Source organism: Anas acuta, chromosome 7 (genome assembly GCF_963932015.1).
Source record: "Anas acuta chromosome 7, bAnaAcu1.1, whole genome shotgun sequence".
NCBI lineage: Eukaryota > Metazoa > Chordata > Aves > Anseriformes > Anatidae > Anas > Anas acuta.
Genome location: NC_088985.1, coordinates 37466187 through 37487404, shown reverse-complemented (window position 1 = coordinate 37487404; position 21218 = coordinate 37466187). Strand labels below are relative to the sequence as shown.

The window sequence follows — 21218 nt, the reverse complement described above, 5'->3', positions numbered from 1 at the left end:
GTTGAATTATAACAAGACTCAATTTTTGTGAAACCATAAAGGAATAATGATAAAAGTAGAAAAGATGTGCATAGTCCTGACTCAGCAGACTCTAACCGTAATGCACGCACTTGACTTGAAATTAATGCAACATATAAAATTAAGAGGAATTTTGCTAGGATGACTTCAAATGTTGAAACCTAAGATATATACATATATATATGTGCGATACTGTTCATGCTTGATGCAACCCGACTCCGAGGCTGCTTAGGAAATTTGCCCTAGGGAATATCTGAAAAAGCCTCCTGAAATGAAACTCACTTCATTTATTTTCCACTTCTGGAAGTATAGGACACGACTTTACAAACATTTAACCATTTTTCTGCCTTTTAAGACCTAAAAAGGAAGCGGTAAATCTGCAGGAAAGATATTCACTGTATAAGGAAGCTAGGAAACATGGAATCAAGGTATTCATTGGAGGAAATGTTTTTTTTTATAACTTACTCATTTTTTTCCTTTTTTTTTTTTTTTTCTTTTTTTCTTTTATTTTCAGACATATATAGGGATGGGGCTACTAAGCAAGGGGAGGATAGGAAAGAAAATAACCCGGAATGAGTAGGCTTTGCTTGCAACCATGGGGAGTGGCTGGACTTGCTCCTTTTATATGAAATCCAGACAGAAGCTCCTGACTTGGCTGTATAAAAGAGGGGAGCAGCAGAACTGCCATCTGCAGCACCAAGCCATGAACCCACAGCCTGGGGAGACAGGGCAAGGGCTGGGTGCTCACGGAAACTGAGCTGTGGGCTCCAGAAGGCGGCTGGAGCAGGCTGCTGGGGGAGCACAGACAGCCCAAACACATCCTGTGCCTGGTGCACGGGTAAATAAAATACATCAGCTGCCAATGCTGCAGATGTGGCACCATCAGAGCGTTCTGCATGCCCTCTAAGAGAAGAGAAAATAGCGTGATTGTGGAATAAATGATGAGTTCATTTCTGTTGCAGAGATGCTGCCTCGTCTCCCGTTGAAGACAGCCTCATCTAGCACCATCCTGGTGTGCATGCAGGCTCCTTGCTCCTAGCAAATCGAGTCAATTCTCTTTCTCCCTGCCTCCCTGTTGGTATTAAAATCCTTTCCAGCAGGACTCCAGCAAGCTGCCAGAGGAGAAGGCAACTGCGTGCCGAGCACTGCCGGGAGTAAACTGAGTGTATGCACACCTTTGCCAGCCTGCTTCACTCATCCCCATTTGGGATCCAAAAACCAGTACATATGCTCAGGGCCCCAGAGCCACCACAGCCACCGCTGCTGTAAGCCAGCCCCATGCCTGGCAGGGGGACACGATGTGTGTGCCACCAGTCCGGGTGACTGACCCGGAGCAGAAAGCATTTGGGCTTGAGACGTGTCTATTAAAGCTAGTAATGTGGGCAGAGCCAGGCTTGCTGTGCTTCTACAGAAATGTGAGACAATTCTTGTGTATGGTAACTTCAGGGAGTTTTATAGATTTAAAGCCGGCGTGGTTGCGAGGGGTGGAAAGAAAGAAAATGCGAGATGGGAGATAAGAGATGGGAGAGCAAACAGCGAGAGCTGATTGGGGCTAAGCAGAGAGAAATCAAATTCTCATTGCAGCTTCTCAACAGATAAAATCCAAATCAAAGCAAATGTGATGAAATGGCAGCGTTAGAAATGTATTGTAAGGGGAAGGATCGTGTGCTGCTAACTGTGCTTCCAAGTGTGCACGAGCCAAACGCCTGTGACATGTGTGAGGCCAGGCGGGCCTGCACCCAAAGGAGCCCGGCTGCCCCTAAAAGAGCCCAGCTGCACCCAAAGGAGCCCATCTGCCCCTAAAGGAGCCCAGCTGCCCCATGTGGAAGCTCAGGGGCAGTCAGGAGGGTCATTGCCATCACTGCCTACACCTGGGGGAATTCCACCCCCTCGAAGCAGGGAGCAAGAAAGGGATAAAAAGGATGGGAAGGGCAGGCTCCTGCTTCTTGAGGGATGGTCAGCAGGGGGGGACTGCTCTGGTGGGTGCCCGGATTATTTGCACTGGGGTTTGGTTTGTGCCTTTTTGTCATCCTCCTGCAGCCAGCAGGGCCCTCGCTGCTGCCTTGTGTGTGCAGTGCTGTGACTGAACGTAACCTGCTGCAGGTGTGGTGTCCTTGTACCCTCCCGGCAACTGGCAAGCAGAAGGCTTTTTTACAGGAGTGTGTGTCTGGCATTCCTTGGAAAAGCTCTCGCACAACTTATGGGTGAGTAGGTGCCTGAAACTTTCATTATTTAATGGGAGGTAGGCAGCTGGACTCTGAGCTAGGCCAAGCATTGCTTTGCGGCAGCAGAATGGCCTTGGCTTTTGTATGTGCAATAACACTTGTGCATGTCTTAATGCTAAACGTGTGATGGTGAGAGGGGAAACCCAGTAGAGGCTGGCAGAGGGCTGGGTGATAAACTCAGGGTGCTGCCTTCCTCTTCTTCCTCCTCCTCACTGACCTCGTGCCTCTGGTTGTGCTCACGGGCTGCTCATTTGTGGTGCTTTGCAGCTCTCTGTCCCAGCATGGTGCTGGGGAGAAATGTTCCTGTCCTTAACCTGAGTGCAGCACTGAAGTTACCTCCTGAGAGCTTTGTGTTTTGCTGGCTGTCGTTCCCAGGCCCTAGCTGCAGTGTCTCCTAACAGTGCTTTAGCATCTTTGCTGTGTGGGAAGGCGAAGCGTGGGCACACAGCTGCTTCTGCGACAATAGGGGTGTCAGTGTGCGGGCTTTTAGGTGAAAGTGATGGAAATAACCACTTCTGGAGCTTGGCTTTGCTCCCTGAGATTGCACCTCATTTAAAATCCTCAAACTTTTTCCACCAAGAGGGCAATGCACAGAGGGATTTTAGGTAAGGAAAAACAAGCGGCAGCTAAGGACACGGGTTTTTAGTGGCAATCTGTTATGAGCTCCCTGGCTTTAGCCACATATTTTATGCAGACACTGGATGAATATATAAACTGTAGCATCTCTTCAGTTTGGTATGGGGTAGTTATAAATGCCTAGACCAAAAATAGGCTTATCAGGAAAGCTCTGTTCTCATTAGGAAATTCAAATGTGCAATGATTTTGCATGTGCATATATTAAGTAATCTGGTTTCAAGGATTCCCCTGGAACAACGTGGTGTGGTTAGACTATGGGCCAAAAGTGGTGGTGAGCAGGGAACAAGCCTGGAGCTGGTGTGTGTGCTTCTATGTGGGTAGTATTTTAAGAAATTGTGTACTACTGTGAGCAGTATTTATGCTAATCTGAAGTCTGTTTTGGCCCTGTTGTGAGGCCTCTGAGCAGAGGACTGGGAGGAGAGGAGTAAGGCCTTCTGGCTTCCCTGGTATTTAGGAGTAAGGCTTTCTGGCTTCCATGGTATTTCTCCGACAAATCCTTTGCAATGGGGCTGTGGTCCTCTCTCTGTCACCAGGGCAGGGTTTCTCTGGTCCCTGCTTGAGCTTGGATGGGAGGAGGCAGGAGCAGACCAGAGGCTGGGTTAGAGGCTTGCTTAGCATGTAGAAATTCTGCAAGCAGACCAAAATGCATTATTTTAAGTACATCATGTGAGATACTTCAGCTTCACGCTGAGCAGAGCCCCTCGTGTTGCTGGGGATGTGCTGCTGGCTGAAGTGCAGCTGTGACTGGTGCATTAAAAACATTTTCAAATGAAGCCACAATTAAACTCATTTTTTCCCTGAGTGAAGCAGTGTATGAGGTAAGAGGCATCCGTTTGCAGCTGTCACCATCAGCCATGTGTCAGCAGGTCACTTTACCTGGTTGCTCATGCAGCCAGCTGTGAAACCCTGCATTAAATGCATTGCAGAGAGGGAACCTCCGGGTGAGCTTGACCGAGAATCACAGCCAGAGGAGCAGTGGGTTTGAAGGGAAAATCCCCCTTTGCAGGTTGCAATGGAGGTGTACAAGCTGTGTGCTTACTTTATTTGCTAGGTAATGTTCCCTGCCTTCATCACAGGGCAAAAACAAGTGGGAGAAAATCCTCATTTAAGAGCATCATTGTGCTCTCAAGTTGAGGAAGAAAGTGCATGAATAAGTGGAAGACTTAAAGAAAATAACCATTTATAATAGCAGAGTGCAGTAATTACGGCACAAGGCAACATTTGTAACTTCTGGGATTTGTGGATTAGACAAGTTCTAGAAGCACAAATGTATTTTATTATCCTGAGATGTGTTCTCTTATTCCCTGCCACTTCACAAGCAGAGCGTTGCTGGATTTTATTGCTTGACAGCTTAATTTCTGCTTTCCCTACAGTGGCAGAGCTGATGGCTAACACAGGTACAGAGGGGTGTTGCCAATGTTTTATTTCTGAGCAAGGTAGAGGACTGGGGAAGTACCGGCATCTGATGAATTGGATGGCGTGCTGATTTCTTTGCTCTGCAGCAGTGATGATTACAGCTGTAACGGGATGTGACCCCTCTCGGTGGGATGGCAGGGGCTATTTCCCTGGCTGTGGCAGGTTCCTGTGCCCCTGTGCTGGCAGATGGGCACCACAAGCGCTGGGAGGGTGAGGAGGGGGTGTCTGTGCCTTGCAGTGGGCATGGGCTATGCCACGGGCCTGCCTCCCCTTCCACCTCTCCAGGGGAACCTTGTACTTTCGTTCCCTGGCTAGTAAATACATAGCCTGGGTATCCCTGAGGGAAGGTTGGGAGAGGTGCTGGAGAGCCTGGCAGATCATAGATCCAAGCTGCGTTTCTCTACGTTTATTTTTAAAATGCTTTAGGAATGAGCTACTTCAAAGTGTATGTAAACTAAAAATATTACTTCTAATAAGCCATATCTTATTTAGCAGTATGAACACACTTCTAAATCCTCGCTTTCCAGAGAGATGTAATGTGCAATCCAAGACCATAAAATGTTGAACTCAGCAAGCTGCTCCCTGCCTGACAGCCAGGTAGTGATTAACTTAAATGATGCCTTTCTACACGGGGTGTTTCGATGTCTAATGAACTTCTGGATAATGCTGATTGCAATCAGTTCTCTGTCCAAAATTCACAGAATGATGGCTTTTCTCTTTTGCAAATAATTCAGAGACTTTAAGCCTGCATCTTCTGCCAACTGTCCAATGAATATTAATCTATTTGCAATAAACTGCCTTATGAATAATTCGCTTCACAAATGAGTGAGCTTAAGATATTGCAGAGTTAAATGAACCATTAGCGAAGTATGTCTTGTAAATATTGCCTGTTATTGGGTCTTGTTTGAGTTTTGTTGCATACTTTTGTTCCTTCATCTATGAACACATTGCAAAGAGGGGCTTAACTTTTCCTTATCGCCCTTTTTATTGTCCCTATTGAAATGTTGGATGGATTTGTTAGATTACAACAGTAATGGCCCATCACTAAGCGGAAAAGACTGAATGGCTCCTGGCCAGTGAGGAACAGAAGGCAGAGGATGAGAGTACCTTGATTAAAATGAGGGCCGAGGGTGCCTGAGTTCAGATTTTGGGTTGATTTTAAATTACCTCTATTAACCAGGGCAGGACTTTCAGCCTGCCTCTGTTCCCAATGTTATAAAGCAAGGATATTCTTTTTGCTTAAGTTTTTTGATGAGAATGCTTGGGCACCTTATTAAGCCAGCGTCCTGCTTAGCACAAAAGGAGGCTGACCTTTGCTCAGGGTATTAAATTCTGTTAATATATTAAAGTTTGCAAAGCTTAACCATAATGCAGCTTAGGTGAGTATAAAATGAATGAATGTCTTAGGCCCGTGTTAGGGCTGCCAGGGGGCTGGTGGGGCTGAGAAGAGGAGGAACTGCTCCTGTTTGCAGAATGATTGCCTAAATCTCAACAGATCACTGATGGCTTAGCGTGCTGTTTTCCTGTTGTGCTCTTAGTTTGAAGTGTTACTCATTTCTGTAGGTGAGCATCAAACGGGCGGTATTAAGATTGGCCTTTAAAAAACACAAAAATAATCAAACCCCATGAGCTTAGTTATTAATCACTTAAACTGCAGTGAAAAACTCTGTAAACTGCTTCCCTCGAAATAAAAGATCCAGTGCACTGGAGAAAGCCATTTTAAAGAAAATGGTTAGGGCAGGTAGATAAGTTACTCCCTTGAAACAATTCTCACCTTGACTTTTTGGGAGCTCTTGCTTTAAAAAAGAATTAAACTAGAAATTAGCATAATGACAGTGGCAGACTTTAATCTGCAATTTAAAGCATATTAAAAAAAATATCAGACTTTATTTGTATTTAAAGCTTTTAAAGCTGTTGCTATGCCTTATTATAGGAATATCTTCATAATTGCTCAAAATTCACTTTCTTGTTGTTGAAGAATGTCATTTGCATGTGGAGGAGCAAATGGGGAGGAAAATATGCCACTTTGTTTGCATTGTCTAATCCAGTAATGGAAGAATTTTTGAGTGAACGTAGGTGCTTTGTCAGCAAGTTACCCTTTTCTCTTCCTTTTTAGAATGCTACCTGTGACTTCTGCCGAGAGTGCCGGGGCTGGACTCTATTTTAATTCACACAATTAGCGTTTCAATATTGTGACAGGTTCATCAAAATCACCAAGCTGCAAACTTCTGACTAATTAGAAGTTGGCTGTACAGGGGATGTGAATCCATTTCCTCTGAGAAATGAGGTGAGACACGAATCTCTCTGCTTCCAAACCCAGAATGGTTAAAGAATTTAGCAATTTGTAAAAATATGCAAGCTGTACAGACAGATAAGGCTTGCTTATGAATAACATTACCCTATAACTCTCATCTGATGCTCTTATCCTTTTTATGCCATTGCTACGAAGATTGCAAAGTAGATAATAGAGCCATTTGTAAATTAAACAAAATGGTTTTTATAAGTTGTTATTCTAACATTTCAATTTGTTTTTCTCTTTCTGCTTTGGGCATCTCGGAGACGACCTATTTCCTGGGCTCTCGTTAGCCTGTCTCAGTGCTGGCTGCGGGGCTGTCACAGGCTCTGGGGGCACAGCACGCCCTGCCCAAGGGCCCGTGTCCATCCTGCTGCTGGTGGCAGTGCCTCTCCTGGCCAAATCCCCACACAAACAGGCGGTTTGTGCAGTTCCAAGCCAGAAGGCACTGCCTTCCCTGGGCTCACTTTGGTAATGAACCCATCTGTGCTTGGTGAGCTGGTGGCTCCTTGTCTCGTGCTGCCCCCCGGGCACACCATGGAGCCGTGAAGGGAAGAGCTGCCACAGCCCAACCAGCCACAGGACCTCTCCCTGGAGAAGTCCTGTGCTTAATGAGAGGCTGTGACCCCAATAAAATCTATGCAGAGCAACAGCAGTGTCTTCAGCACGGCTCTGGCCACTCTCTCTGTCCCCAGAGCTGCCGCTGACCCTGCGAGCGGCCGCCTGCGCGTGGCGGGGAAGGTCAGGAAGGAGCTGGTTTGCGGAGGTGATTACTCAACTTTCTTCTTTTATAGAAAATTAATTAGGCTATTATCAGGGGCTCGGCAGCAGCGGGTTGCCATGTGGTTCTCGTGTGTGGGTGTAGTCCTGAAGGTTTTCTGAATCTTTTAATTACTAGTCATGAGCGCAGCGAAGTCTTGTGAAGAAGTGCCTTTGGAGGAAAATATTACTGCATGGATGGGAGGCTGTGGGGAATGTTTCCAGCCAGGTACCTGCAGCCAGACCCGCTTGAAACAGTCTCTGCGAGAAATAAAACCAGAAGGAACAATTCCGTGTGCTTGAATTAACATTGCAACAGCAGCAGGGGTATATATGTTATAGTTTTAATTTCAACGATCTTATCAAATCTGGCTGCCACAGAAAGGGTTTCAGAGGGCCTTTAGCATTGCCAATGTTTTTCTCTATTGAAGCACCCATTAGTGTGTTCTCTTCTGAAAAAGGTCCTTGTTTTTACTTGGCTAATCTGGGCTTTTATACAGATTTTAAAGGTTTATTGCTTAGGAACAGCAAATGCCACATTCATACATAGGCTGTGGTACTGTGTCAAACTGTTAATGTTCCTCAGGTATTGCTGGTGAGGTGGCCAGTGGGTTAGCTGTCTCCATCAGAAGCTTTCTGTATAGCATCACCAAAAATAAGTATTTTGTTGGTAGCTTTGAAGAAATGCACTGAAAGTACAGAATCACAGAATGGCTGGGGTTGGAAGGGACCTCTGGAGACCACCTCATCCAACCCCCTGCCAAGCAGGGTCACCGAGTGCATGTTGCTCAGGGTGGCAGCAGGCAGGTTTTGAGTATCTCCAAAGGAGGAGACTCCACAGCCTCTCTGGTAGCATCAGATAATATTAACTCTTCCCTAAATCTCCAGCAGATTACTGTTAGAGCAGTGTTTATTACCTGCAGCATTGCCCGTGATGTTGTGTAGTCCTTGGCAATCCTTAAATTCATAAAGATGGTTAAAGCTGGAGATGCTGAGCAGCTCTCACGGCAGCAGCATTCGCAGCCTGACAAAAGCAGCCAACTTTCTTTTGTGGCTATCATTAGGTTGTTTATGCAGGCAGAAGTTTCTGCATGTGGTTTTTGTTCTGAAGATACACATTTAAGGACAAAATCACAAGACTAATAGACTGTAATAACTCATCATGTCAATGCCTATTTTTTTTGTGGCATTGAGATTGGCATTGAGACTACACAAAAGTTTCCCTCCAGCTGAGGATCTGAAAGACCTGTGTATTTTGTTTTGTTGATGAAGACAAATTCTTCAAACACTCAGTTGCATTAGCTTAATGTCTGAGTGTGTGTGTTTAGGAGTATGATGATAAATTGAGTTGGTCAGTGTTTGGCATACATGTGTGCAGTTGATCACTACAAAGTTTGAGGATAACATACAGAAGTTAGCTGTTAAATGTATAAAGTCTCTATAGATAGCGTTGCACATCTTGCTGCCATGTCTGCTGAAGTTTCCCTTCCACCCCAAGTTTGGTTTTGAGATTTTTGAGCTTTTCCAGAGCTCCTCGTCCTTTCTCCCTTTCTGTGCAGAAACGTATCAGTGGCTTTCCATGTCCAAGTGAAGCATTTAGTAAAAACCTAGTTCTACCTGACCTTGGCTGCATCATGTAAGAAACAAATTTGCAAGATGGCTTAAAACTTTGTTCTTTTAACTGACCTTTGTTCTATTTTCCTTTCATTATTTGCTTTGCTCCTTCATCTTATTCTTCTTGCTGTTTTAATCATCCAACTTTGTCCTCTCAATCTCATCCTTCTTTCTATATCTTATCCTTCCTCTTGGTAATCTTCTATCAGACTGTTTTTTATCTTAACACTGTCTTTTCATTTTATTTTAACATGCTATTTTGAGCTTTAACTTCTGGACTTGCATTTTAAAAAACTGGAGGGAGGCGGCCAATGTGGAGTTGCATCCACTCCCTGTTCTCAATCCAGAAAGCTGACTTCTGTTGCCAGCCTTGAATTCAGAAACACCTTCTCCATCCTTGCAGACAAAACCAGACTTTCCTCCTGTATGGAGGTGATGGCTAAATTCAAGTATTGACCTTGCTGGGAACATGCTGACCTTCAGCCTGTTTGGGCTCTTTGGGCTGGTTACATGAAAGCGTGAGCCCAGTGATGCTCGTCTGCACTGGTCAAGCACTGGCTAGACATCAGCAGAACATTTTCTGGTAATCTAATCTCACTAATTCTGCACTGCTATTGAAAGGGAGAAAAAAGTGATTCAGAATCTGTTTGACTCAACAGATAATGTTTATCCTTCCTGTAAATGCAGTTTGACCATCTATGGAAGAAATATGATCCATTTAGTTTCATATTTCAGACTTCAGCTTCAACTAGTGCAGCAGTAATGAATCATTGACCCTAGAAAAATATCACTGATTTGATTAATTAGCACTTAAAAAAAACCTGCTAGGATAGGAAACTTTCAAAGGTTGGAAATAATGCTGGTATTTTATTTGTCCTTTCATTAACTGGATTCCTAAGAAAAATTCTGGCATGATGATCTTTACGGGCATTGTTTCAGCTGGTGCAATGTAGCCTCTGATTAGGTCATCTTTATCAGAAATATTATGATATGTTGATCACAAGAAAACTTCAGAGAAGTTGATTTTATTTGACAGAGATGGAATTTCTCTTTAGAACCAACTTTTTAAATTCAGAAAGCATGGGATCCGTTCAGAACGGGTAATGTATGCATTCCTTCTTATTCATAAAAGATGGTATTAAACTGTTTCCCTGGTTTCAAAGAAATACATCCCACTCTAGCACTTCTGCTGGAAGCAGTGTCTGGCTTTGCCCATAACCAACGTACCCACATGCGAGTGAAGAAGCAGCTCCCTAGGCTGCTGCAGGAGCAGCTTGTGCACCCTGTGTGCAGTGTTTGGTGCTGGGGGAGGCGACAAGCTCTGTGCAGCAGTGAAGTATGTAAGGGCTGACTGGTGCTGCTGCATCATCTTTATAATATCTCTGCTGTGCTGAACTACTGAGCTCAGTGTTTGCTCTAGATGTGTACCCAAGAGCCTTATCAGTGGAGCAAATGAGCTATTAAGGAGTCCGAAAAGGCATTAAAGTGCAACACTTGCTCTTGCTACAGGGAGTGAAAAGACTTGCATGTGACCAGTGAATGGTGGAGAATGGGTTGAGTGTGGATGCTCAGCAGATACCTGGAGGTGTGATTAAAGGGCTGCAGTTAAGGGATACCTGGGCTGTGATTAAGGCACTTGCAACAGAAAAGACTGATGTGTGTCTGCGGGGGCCACAGCCTGACAGTGGCCTGGGGCTCAGCACATCTGCTCCTCGCTTTTTGGTGCTTTCTGGTAGACCATGGTAGAAATACAGAGGATGGCGTGAGGTCCCCTGGGTTGCCTTGCCACAGGAGGAACACATCACTGGGATCTGCTCTCTGTAATCCAGAAAGATCCGTCTCTGAATTGAGACCTATACATTTCACAAAACCCATATGCTAACCTAATGACTTCAGTTTTCCAAGAACTGAAATCTGTTCTTAAAAGGCCCTGGGAAGAAAACAGGAAAATGTTTGCATTTTAATTTCCTTTAGGAACGGACATGTTCAGTGGTAATTTAGAATTTAATCTCAAAACAAGTTACAGTATTATCATTGTATGATATAATGCTATTACATGTTAATTAAATTAATTGAAGTGTGTTAACTGGTAATTAGTCAAATGTACTTTAATTGGATAGATGGCATTACGGCACAGGGAATAGAGCTTGACAGACATCTTACAGATGTCTGCTCTCCTACCTTTGGCTTGTCTACCTCCGTAGTAAATAGGCTTTGCATTTTGTGTTGCTGAACTTTACATGAGCTTTTTTCTGTGAATTGTGCCTTTGGGATATCCTTTGATCCATGCTGCTTATTGGATTAAAACTACTTTAATAACTGCATAAAGCTATGTTTGGATTAAGGAGGAAAATTAACGCTTTGAGGAAGGAAATAACGAGACTTCGCCTAGCTCACTGACTTCAGGCTCCTCGCACGAGCAGAATCTGTCAGCATGCAGCGTTCTGGTTTTTGTTGAGTATCACTTATCGGTATGAAAAATGACATGTTTTCTAAACTCAAATGTCCCTAAAAGTATGCCATTTGCAATTACAACATACTGAAACGCATCGGTGCCCCTTGCAGGAGGGCAGAGTAGCCCTGCCAGCGTGAGCTGCAAGTGAGAGCAGACATGTGAGGATCCGCGCTGGATGCTGGATCATTTTTAGCTGTAAATGGTATAAAATTCAACACTGCACTTCTCAGCGCTGTGCTGCAGCAGTCCCGTGTCTGTGTGGGCCTGGGTGAGAGCGGCAGAGGATCGCCACGAGTGGAGCTCTCAGCTCAAACCAGGGCTGCGCTGTGCTTAGAGGTGAAGGCCCGACGCTTCCCTCTGGGTAGAAGATCCTCTACCAGAGCAGCCCCAACACCCAGGTGGCACAGCAGGGCCTTGGGGACAGGCTGTGGATGTGTCCTGCTGTGCTTGGGGCCATCCCGGGCCTCCCGGTGCCACCATGGGCCTGGTGCTCGCCGCGGGCCTGCCGCTGCCAGGCGCTCAGCAGCCGGCTCCCACTCCTCCGCCGTGCCGCTTCCAGCAGCAGCTTGTTGTCATCTGTTATGACTAGCGATTTGATCGGATCTTATGGTTTGGCAGTTCTTGCTGGGAAGATCCCAGCACAAATCTATACTGTCGAGGGTGACTGCTGAGAGATGAGACTAACTTTTTTTTTTCCCTGAGTGTTATTTTCACTCTGGTCTAGTGTAATGATCGTAGATACGTTGGGTTTTTTCTGTTTACGGCAGTGTGACAGGCTGGAAAGGAAAAATCACATCCAGGAAGCTATTGATAACGTTTTCCTCAACTTCTTCGCTCCAAAACAGAGTATGTCAGCATGAAAAAACCTGCTACAAACCCACATAAATGTAGTGATCTCTGTTTGGGAAGCATTTTCTAGCACAGGGTAGTCCCTGAAGTTGTGTGTGTGTTTCAGACCGGAGTTACTGACCTCCCTGCACTGGTGAATGGCATGACTGGGAGGAATTAAAAACCTGCCTACTTTGAAGCACATCCTTTTCCTTACACTGTTTTTAAGATCCTTCTGGTGCTGCCGGGCCCAGCACAAGCCTGTGGGTGCTCAACATGGGGGAGCTGGAGCTGCTCTGGGCCCGTCTGGCTGTGGGTGAAATAACGAGCTCCAGAGCTGAAGAGGATTTCATTCATCTGCAGACGATGCTCTTAAATGAACTTACTGTAAGCTCTTGCTCTAATTAAGTAATAGATGGCTTTCTTAGCACTCGTTTGGCAGGGAAAAAAAAAAAGATGCACTTGTTTTTGTGTGCTATGCAGGCATTCGTACACTGAACACTTCTCTAGCCCTAATACCAAGGCATCCCTCATGAGCCCTGGGCAGAGAGAGACACTGGGGTGCCAGTCATGCAAACTGGTTATCCTGTCCTTCCCCTTTAAAATACATTTTTCTTTTACATTTAATGCGCTTGCCTTAGAGCTACAGCACTTTTATGAGAACAAATCCTGCTGCAGGGGCTGCTCGCTGCTGGGAGCTGCCCGGTTCTGCTCCTGGCTGCTGCGGGAACAAGAGAAGAAATTTCAGGGCTCTGTGCACCGGGAGCAAAGGAGTGGTGCTGGCTCCCCCCTGTGTGTCAGGGTGTGAGCTGGGCATTGTGGAGCTGCCAGTCCTGTCCTGGGCACGTGCTGTGCCCTGAGGGAGGGAGGGATGTGCCCCACAGCTGGGGAGGATAAATGGCAAACCTGCTGCCTGGCTGCATCGGGAGATCTGCTCTGTGTCAGGTTAAGTCTGAGCTGAGGGCTGAAATCTCCACCTGCAGCTGTCGGGGCAATGCTGATGTTATTACTAATGAAGTTACAACAGAGGATGGGTGGAAAGTTAGGGGAGAGAGGGAGGAGGTGAATTTATTGACAGGCAGGGGATCACTTGTGGTTAGGAGCGTCAGGCCCTGGGGAAGCTTGCTGGCTGTCCCCGCAGCAGCACGCCTGCTCGTTCCCCTCCTGCCTGCCATGCTCCAGCAGGTGACAAACTCCCTCCTGCTCTGGGAACTCTTCCTGGAGTTTCTTGATGGCTGAGCTTGGTAGCAGCAAATTTTTTTAATTTGAGAAACGCAGATAAAAGCCTTGCTGCTAGAACACAGAAGGCCAAGATGATTTCCCAGCCACCCGCCTGTATGGAGAGCCCCCAGATGAAGAAGCGCGTTCACGCAGCTGCATAAATATTGCTACTAAAATACTCCAAGCACTGTTATGCCCATCAGCACCCTTTATTTGGACGTTAGCTCTGCAGCCAGAGAGCAGCCTTCTACCGTAACACAACGGCTCGGCAATCTCATCTGATTACGGGAGTAAGTGGTGCATACGAAGCAAAGCTGCCTGATGACAAAGCCCTGATATGAGGGATCTAGAGATTAATCAGGCACATCAGTTTTTCTGTAGGAAACAGCCAATTTCTTCAAAATTAATGGATTGGAAGACTTCCTAGTAAATTTAGGGAAAAAAAAAAGGCAGATTTGTTTGGAGTGTGGAGTGCATGGGGTGTGTTGGGAGGAGCGGTGTTGATCGGTGTCAAGCACAGCACCGATGCTGGGGCTGCTCCAGCAGCAGGGCCACCAGGCCCCCATGTGGGACCCCTGGCTCCCCTCTGTCCCCTGCACCCACAGGGGATGGCAGTGCCATGGGGAAGTCCTGGGAAACACGAGGTTTCCTCGGTACTGCCGTCACAGCATCGCTGCTGCCAACCAGGCAGTGAGAAGTCTCCTTTTGCCTGCTAGTACCGGTATTCAACAAATAATAATATAATCAGAGCAATCAAATCTTCAAGTGCTGTCACATTATTTCTGGAAGTTGAAAGCATGAAATGCTCTGGCAGCTTTTGCGATAGAGGCTGAGCAAACCGGTGGGTTTGTGATGGAGCAGGGCTGTTCGGGGCCATGGGAGCTGCACTGAGCTGGGCTTTCTGTCCTGGCTCTGACAGGGAGGGCAGGGCAGCAGCCCCTCTCCTGCCCCCCTGCTATGTGGGATCAAGCTTAATTTAAGGGCAGAGGTATTCAGGAGACTGCCTGTCAGTGCTGTTTTGTCTGCTGAAACAGGCACAAGGAAGCGAAGCCTGCCCGGTTGGGGTTAAATTTCTGGGTGTCTGTAAGAGTCCTAGAGAACAGAAAAGAGTCAGCTACAAGGCTCTGGCCATTGCTTCCTCCAAGCCAATGAACACAAATCTTTCCATCTTTCCTGAGACATGGGGCAAGGAGAGGTGAACAGAAAATGAATAAAATGAGGTCTCAGGGGTGCGCTGTGAGTTGGGCTGAGGTCTGCGGCTCTGGGCTGAGAAACGGCTGAAATTTTGAGCAGCTTTTGTGCGTTTGTATGCAGTGGAGTTACAGGGTGGGGTGTGCTTTTAGTTATTTGTCTTTTAAAATTTTTTATCGTATTTTAATTTGTTGGAGAAGCAGAGCTGCTTCATTTAGCTGGGGGAAACCCTTCACCTGTAGCCAGCTGGCGGTCTGTGCTGGAGACACCACGCTTTCCTCAGCTGGTGCAAGACTTCTGGAGTTCATTTCACAAGCGGAGGAGGGGGTTTTAATGGGAGGCCACAAATCTAAGTGGATAAATAACGCCTCAGGAATGGCATTAAACTTACAGTCTGTTAACTTTTATTAAAAGGTTGGCAATGCCACTTCAAAATATTTGTATAGCAACTTATTGGGGAAGCCATTTCAGCTCCTTGCACCCTGTGCACCCTTACCATGGCACGATCAAGCAGGACCAGCAGTACATCGTTTTGTCTCTGGATGACCCCACGAAGAACCCAGGAAAGACTTCAGAGTAGTAATAAATAATAATAATAGCAATAAAAAAGGCCGATATGTTCAGGGATCTTCTACTTGGCGTCACAACAAGAGACACAACTCAATTACTGAAAAAGAAGGACTGTGGAGGATGTAATTGCCATCTAGCAGCAGGACCCTCTTGAATTGATTACTTTTTCCCTTTAGGAGCTTGCTTGTCAGTTGAGCTTTGCTTTCATTAACGTACTTTTCCTCCCAATTTTAGTCTGCTCAAAAATATCCTAAAAAGCAACTTTTTTTTTCTTCCCTCCCTCGCAGAATAGCACTACCAGCCAGTGCCGAGGCTGTTTGTAAATGAAGCTGAACAGGGGAATTTTCTGATAGGGAAGGATTTTGGTTGTTATCAGTCTCCCCTATGAGCCAGGGCTGTGGCAGTGTTCTTGCCTCCTCCAGGTGTCCCCTGGGGAAGACACAGCAGGCGTGCAGCGCTACCTGGGATCGTTTCGCTCCCTTGCTTGGCTTTCTCTGCAAGCTGCTGTGATCAGGGAGACTGGGGCGGGGGTCCCAAGGTGTCCCCTGGGCCTCTCCAGGGCCATGTCCTGGGAAGGGGCTGGTGCATCTCTAGCAGAAATGTGCTGGGAGGAGCACAGTGGGGAGCTAAGAAGGAATAAAATCTGTTGGACCTGGTGACCTCTGCACAAAATATCTGGGCTGCAGCTGGAGGTGAACCAACCCCTACACTGAGCAGCAGCCGGGAATGTTGTGATGAGCAATGCCCAAAGAATCAGGGGCGAGATGTGTGTTCCTACCCAAGACCGGCATTAACAATTTTTTTAAGCTCTGTCCCTGTCAATCTTTCCATCTTTCCATCTTCCTATGAAGATTTAAGATCATGTGCATTGCACATTAAAAATAGCCATTCCCTTTCCTTCAGGAGAAGGAAGTGATATTTTGGGATTTTGTTCCGATGTCTTTTTAGTATGTATTTCTTTAAAGTGTTCTTGAATATTTTCGAAGAACTGATCTTACAGAGTTAGGAAAGCGCCTTATAATGATGGGATAGCAACGACCGTTATTAGTTGATTGAAAGGAACCAATTTGTATGCAGTAACACTTAGTTTATTAATAATGATTAGCCAGAAGTGCCTTGGTCTACAAATATTTTTTAGGTAAGCTTGATGTATGGTTCTAGTTGATGAATTATATCCACTACAACTGAAGTAAATGCTCGGGAGCAAATTGACAGACTTCTGTGATATTGCTACCAAGACTTCAGGAAGCGCTGTACATGTGCTACAAGGGAAGGAGGCTCCAGACAAGGAAAAATTAGAATAGAGAGCAACAGAAATTGAGCAATCAGATACTGCAGGCATTGCCCCAGCTACTGCAAAGCCTACAGTGTGTGTTTAGGACCCCCAGGGTATGTGCCGGGGTCCCTGCTCATACTGTGGCAGTCCCCAGGTGTTGGTGGAGCATCCCAAAGCACCGCGTCCTTTGGGCATGTTTAACCTCACCCAGCACCTGCACTGCCACTGGAGCTTTGTGCTTTACATGGCTGTGCACACAGGTCAGGGGGAAGGAGCTGTGCGAAAATGTAATATTGTGAGATCCTCCAAAACATGGGTTTGTTCCTGGTTACGAATGGCCTCCTGCTGGAGGATTTCTGTGTGATCTCAGGCTCACGCTAGGTCTCTCTTGCAGTGCTGTGTCAGAGCGGTTTGATTTGCGCTGTACCTGCCAGCTGACTGGGGCATCTTACCCGAATTTGTCTGTACGAGGAGCCAAGTGAAGCAGGTTCTGGATGTCAGCTCGTAGCCTGCAGGAAAACTCATTAAGGGATGAGCTGCACCGTGGACTGTTTTGAAAGCAGAGGTTCTCACAAAGAAGATCATTATTCAACAAAACGGTTTCTCCAAGCAGTAAACAAAATATAATCAGGCTTGTGACGTGAATGGCACATTGTAAAGCGGTGTCAGCTGCGGGTGGGGCCTTCAAACAGAAAGAGCATCTGCCCGGCTAAGTGGAAGCGTGCTCTCGGGGAGCCCTCCTTCCTTCAGGCACTGCACACAGAGAGGAAAGCGGGGATCAGAGGGGGTCTCTGGCTAATAAAGGGAGGCATGCAGGAGAAAACAACACTGGCTCCTGCCCCCCCGTGTTTCCTTTTAACACTGGAGGGGCTGCCTTCTTCAGCTGAGCACAGCATAAATAAGTCATGGTTCTGGTAACGTTGAACCCAAAGAAAGAGATGCACAGCTTGGGGAGATCTCCAGAGAGACAACATGCATCCGCCTGGCATGGACAGAGGGAGCATCAGTCCTTGCAGGTTTGCTTTTATTGTTACTGACTGATGTGTCAGGGAAATGAAGCAGGAAGATGAACTCCAAAGGCTAGCTGGAAAACAACCACCACAAACGACCCCCAGTGTGTATTTTAAGGTTTTGAAATCGGTGGAGTCAGCCTAACCACCTCGGAGAAGGAAAAGCAGCCCCGAGGGCCAAGGCTGAAATGTCAGAGCAGTGCCCTGGGGAAGGCCCCGAGGTGCAGAGGGACTGCAGGGACACCCTGCGGGCTGTGGGAGCATCGGGTGCCTCAGAGCCTGGGACTCGTGTCTGGTGGGGTTACGAGGTTTTTAACAATTCCTGCTGCTTTCAGCTCCTTCCGAGCCACAAGCTGCTTTTTACTAAACAAGGAATTAACTTTCTGTAGGATTTTCTGCCTTAAAGGGTGAATGCCACATGTTGGTCGGTGTTTTGCACGACCTGTGTGAAATGGGGTGATCAGAAATCCTCTCCCCCTGGAAAATCCAACAGGCTGCCAGCAAGTCCCAGGAGCTGGAGCCAGGCAGTGAATCAGGAGAAGCCTCCTGAGCTCTCCCTGGCATCTCCTCCTACTGCTGCTACTCCCCTGGGCTCTCAGCTGGAGACTGGGGGCGGAGGGAGCCGCAGGCTGCTGCTGTTTGAGCTGCGGTGCCGGGGGACCCCTGGCTCCCACCTCCAAGGGCAGCAGGACCCAGCCCTACCCCCAGAAACAAGCTGTGGGATCCACGCGCTGTCTGCTCGGCGCGCATCTTTCATCCAGCCCTAGGCTGCCTGGGGAAAGGTGGCTCTGCCTCCGCCAGCCCCCTCCTGCCTGCAGTGTGCAGGAGGGAGAGCTGCGGCACAGGTGGGTGGCAAAATGCAGAAACCCAGAAATGCAGAATCACAGAATCGAGCCCAGCTCGGGGGCTGGCAGCCACTGCCCCATGCCGAGAGGGGACCGGGGGCAGAAGGAGCAGCCCAAGCTGGATGTCAGCTGCCAAGGGAGCTCTTCACGTGTGTAATTAGGTGGCGAGCAGCAGTGAGGAGGGACCAGGAGAGCCCTGACCTGAGAGTGCTGCGAGATGCTCTTCTGGGCATGGAGCAGCACCCGTTACAGCTAAGCAGCTGAACAACAATACTGGGGAGTTTAATGTCAGAGAAATTAAATATGAAGTTTTCCAGATAGAAAAATTAGCCCTTAGTACATTTTTTGTACCTCAACACTGGTATTTTCACATTTGGTTTCCAAACTGGTTTCAGAGATAAGTGTGGGATCGGGGTATGCTGTGCCCACCACCAAATCCAGAATAGTAGGGGTGTTATTTAAGAGCAGTAATTTGGGAAGAGAGATAATTAGGAAACAAAAGTGTATTAAAATTACTATAAAAGAGGATAAAGCTCATAAAAATGAAATTGCTTGGCTGATAAAGTGAAGTTTCAAACTTATAATGAGCTTAGACACAATGCTGTTAGCACAGGAAGGTAACACACCTAATTGAGAGGCTAAAAACATGCATTTGTGGCCTGGAATAATGCATAGGAAGTGGAGGTGGTGATGATTTCCCACCTTGTGGTGCCCACAGCACCCACCAGTCGCCCTCCTGCCCCTTCCACTTCCCAAATAGCCGGCGCTTGGGGTAAGCACCCCGTTGAAGGGCTGAGTGGCCCACAGCACCAAGAAGATGACAGTTTTTTATCCCTCCGGGAAGAAATATAACTTGCTTTTGAGGGTAAATAAGCAAGTTAGTGTGGTATCTGTGGTATCCGCTCACCCTGCTAATGCTGAGGGTGTGCTGGGTATCGCTCTTCACCTCTCGTTCTAGCTAGCTACCAGTGGACACCAAGAAAAATTGAATCTTTCTGCTCTGAAGCCTCCCATTAGTCTTTCTACGAGAGAGTTCATCTGACTCTCCGTCAAGACTCTCTTTAGAGCAGTAGGTAGATGTGAGCTGGCACCATCTGTTGTTTGTTGCTTTTTGGCTAGCGCGATGTTTGGAGCTCATCACGTACGCATTTTGGTGAAATTACGAAACAGTTAATTTCTAAACAAGCTACTGAGGGTGAATTCATTGATCTGACTTCACTGAGGACCTGCGATGCTCACGGTTTTTCCCTAGCTATCCAAGCATCACACCCGAGGTACCCAAAATGCACGCAGACCTGCGGCGATGCAGAAGGCGTGGAGGGGAGGCAGGCTGGCAGGTTAACCAAGGAGGGTTAAAAGCAAATCAGACAGAGACTTGTTCCATACGACTTCATGAAAAACAAATCTTTCCTTAAATGACTGCTCTTTATTCCTCAACTCAACAGGAAAATGTGGACAGCAACTTGGTCTTTTGTGTGTGCATTCGGAATAAGCCATTTTAAGCATTTCTCTTGGTTTGAGTGCTTTTCTGTTTCTTTTCTTAGCTCCCTGAATGGATCTTCCTATATGCAAAGCCCTGCAGAGCTTAATTCCGGGTGATGCATTTGTTGTTCTGATTTTAAGAAAAAGAGACCTGTCTGACCCCGGAATCCGATGTGCTGGGATTTCAGCAAAGGGGCCTGGCTGTCCCTATCAGGCCTGGCAGGTGTTTGCTCACCCCTTTGTGCTCTCGCTTTCTGTGGAGCATGTGGACGGTGAAAATGAAGTGCAGCGACCCCTCGTTTGTCTTCTCCTCCTAAATAATCAGCGTCTGAAATACGGATATCAATAACACCACCTTTGTATAAAAATAACTTCAGAATGTTGTATGAGAAACTGGAGAACAGATCGATTGAAGTATAATGGGAAGGAAATTCATATTTTATAGTTTAACTTGCCAATTAATCATCTTTGTGCAGTCGTATGCTCCTCTGACAGCTGCTTGAACTGCCACTGGGTTCGTCTCGCACCCAGCAAGGTTAAGATTTACTGTAATCTCCTGATGTGTCCTCCTAAAAAGCCAGCAAGTCTGGGGACAGAGTGAAAAAGGGATCGATGGACAATTAGGAAACATAAAAGGTGCCGGTGGCAGGGCAGCCCGGAGATCACCCCGCCAGCCGAAGGTGGTGCTGCTGCCCCTCTGCCCCTTCCCTCTCCATCCACCCCCCTCCCAGAGGTTATTTTCTGGTCTGCTCCCTCACGGTTTGGCATTTTAATTCTATATTGTATTTTAATACTAATATTGTATGTGTCCTCTGGGAACTCAGCAGTGCTGGCCCGACGGCCGGACCCTCTCTGCCACCACCACCTGCCCGTGGTCCCCTGCCAGAGGGGGGGAGAGGTGTCCTGGGGAGCTGGGCACCTCGAGGCACCTCTCACCATCACCCTGAGAGATGGAAAAAGGGCTCCTAGGAACTCTGAAATCCTGTGTCACGTATGTCTTGCTGCAGTGGCTTTTGTTGCACTTTTTATGCCCTTCATTTGACATTTCTGAGAGTTTTCTTGGTGGGGTTACCGCAGGGGACAGACTATTTAACCCCGGGGACAGACTATTAGTCTGTGTCGTTAGGAGAAAAGGGAATAATCACCTGGCTGGGGCGTTTGTTTGGCTGGGTGTTTTGGCAGCCCTGCTTGGGAAGAAATAAGAGCTCCTCAGATGGGGTTCCTGATGGCTGCGCTGCTGCGGAGGAGTGAGCCGGGTGCTTTAGCACCTGGGAAGAGCAATCTGCTGGTGCTCAGGCAGCTCCAGGCACCTGAGGTGCCAAAGGAGATCCCTCTCCTGCTCCAGCCCCTCTGCGTGGTGTGAACCGAGCGGCTCAACC

The 21218-nt window shown here is 47.1% G+C and overlaps 1 long non-coding RNA gene across 1 annotated transcript; it reads left to right on the top strand.

Annotated features, from left to right (window-relative positions):
• The first annotated feature begins 1988 nt into the window (after nt 1-1988).
• LOC137859837 (uncharacterized) lies at nt 1989-20222 on the top strand. Its single transcript, XR_011098594.1, has 2 exons — nt 1989-2222; nt 19902-20222. It is a non-coding gene; the product is annotated as an uncharacterized lncRNA (long non-coding RNA).
• The last annotated feature ends 996 nt before the right edge of the window (nt 20223-21218 follow it).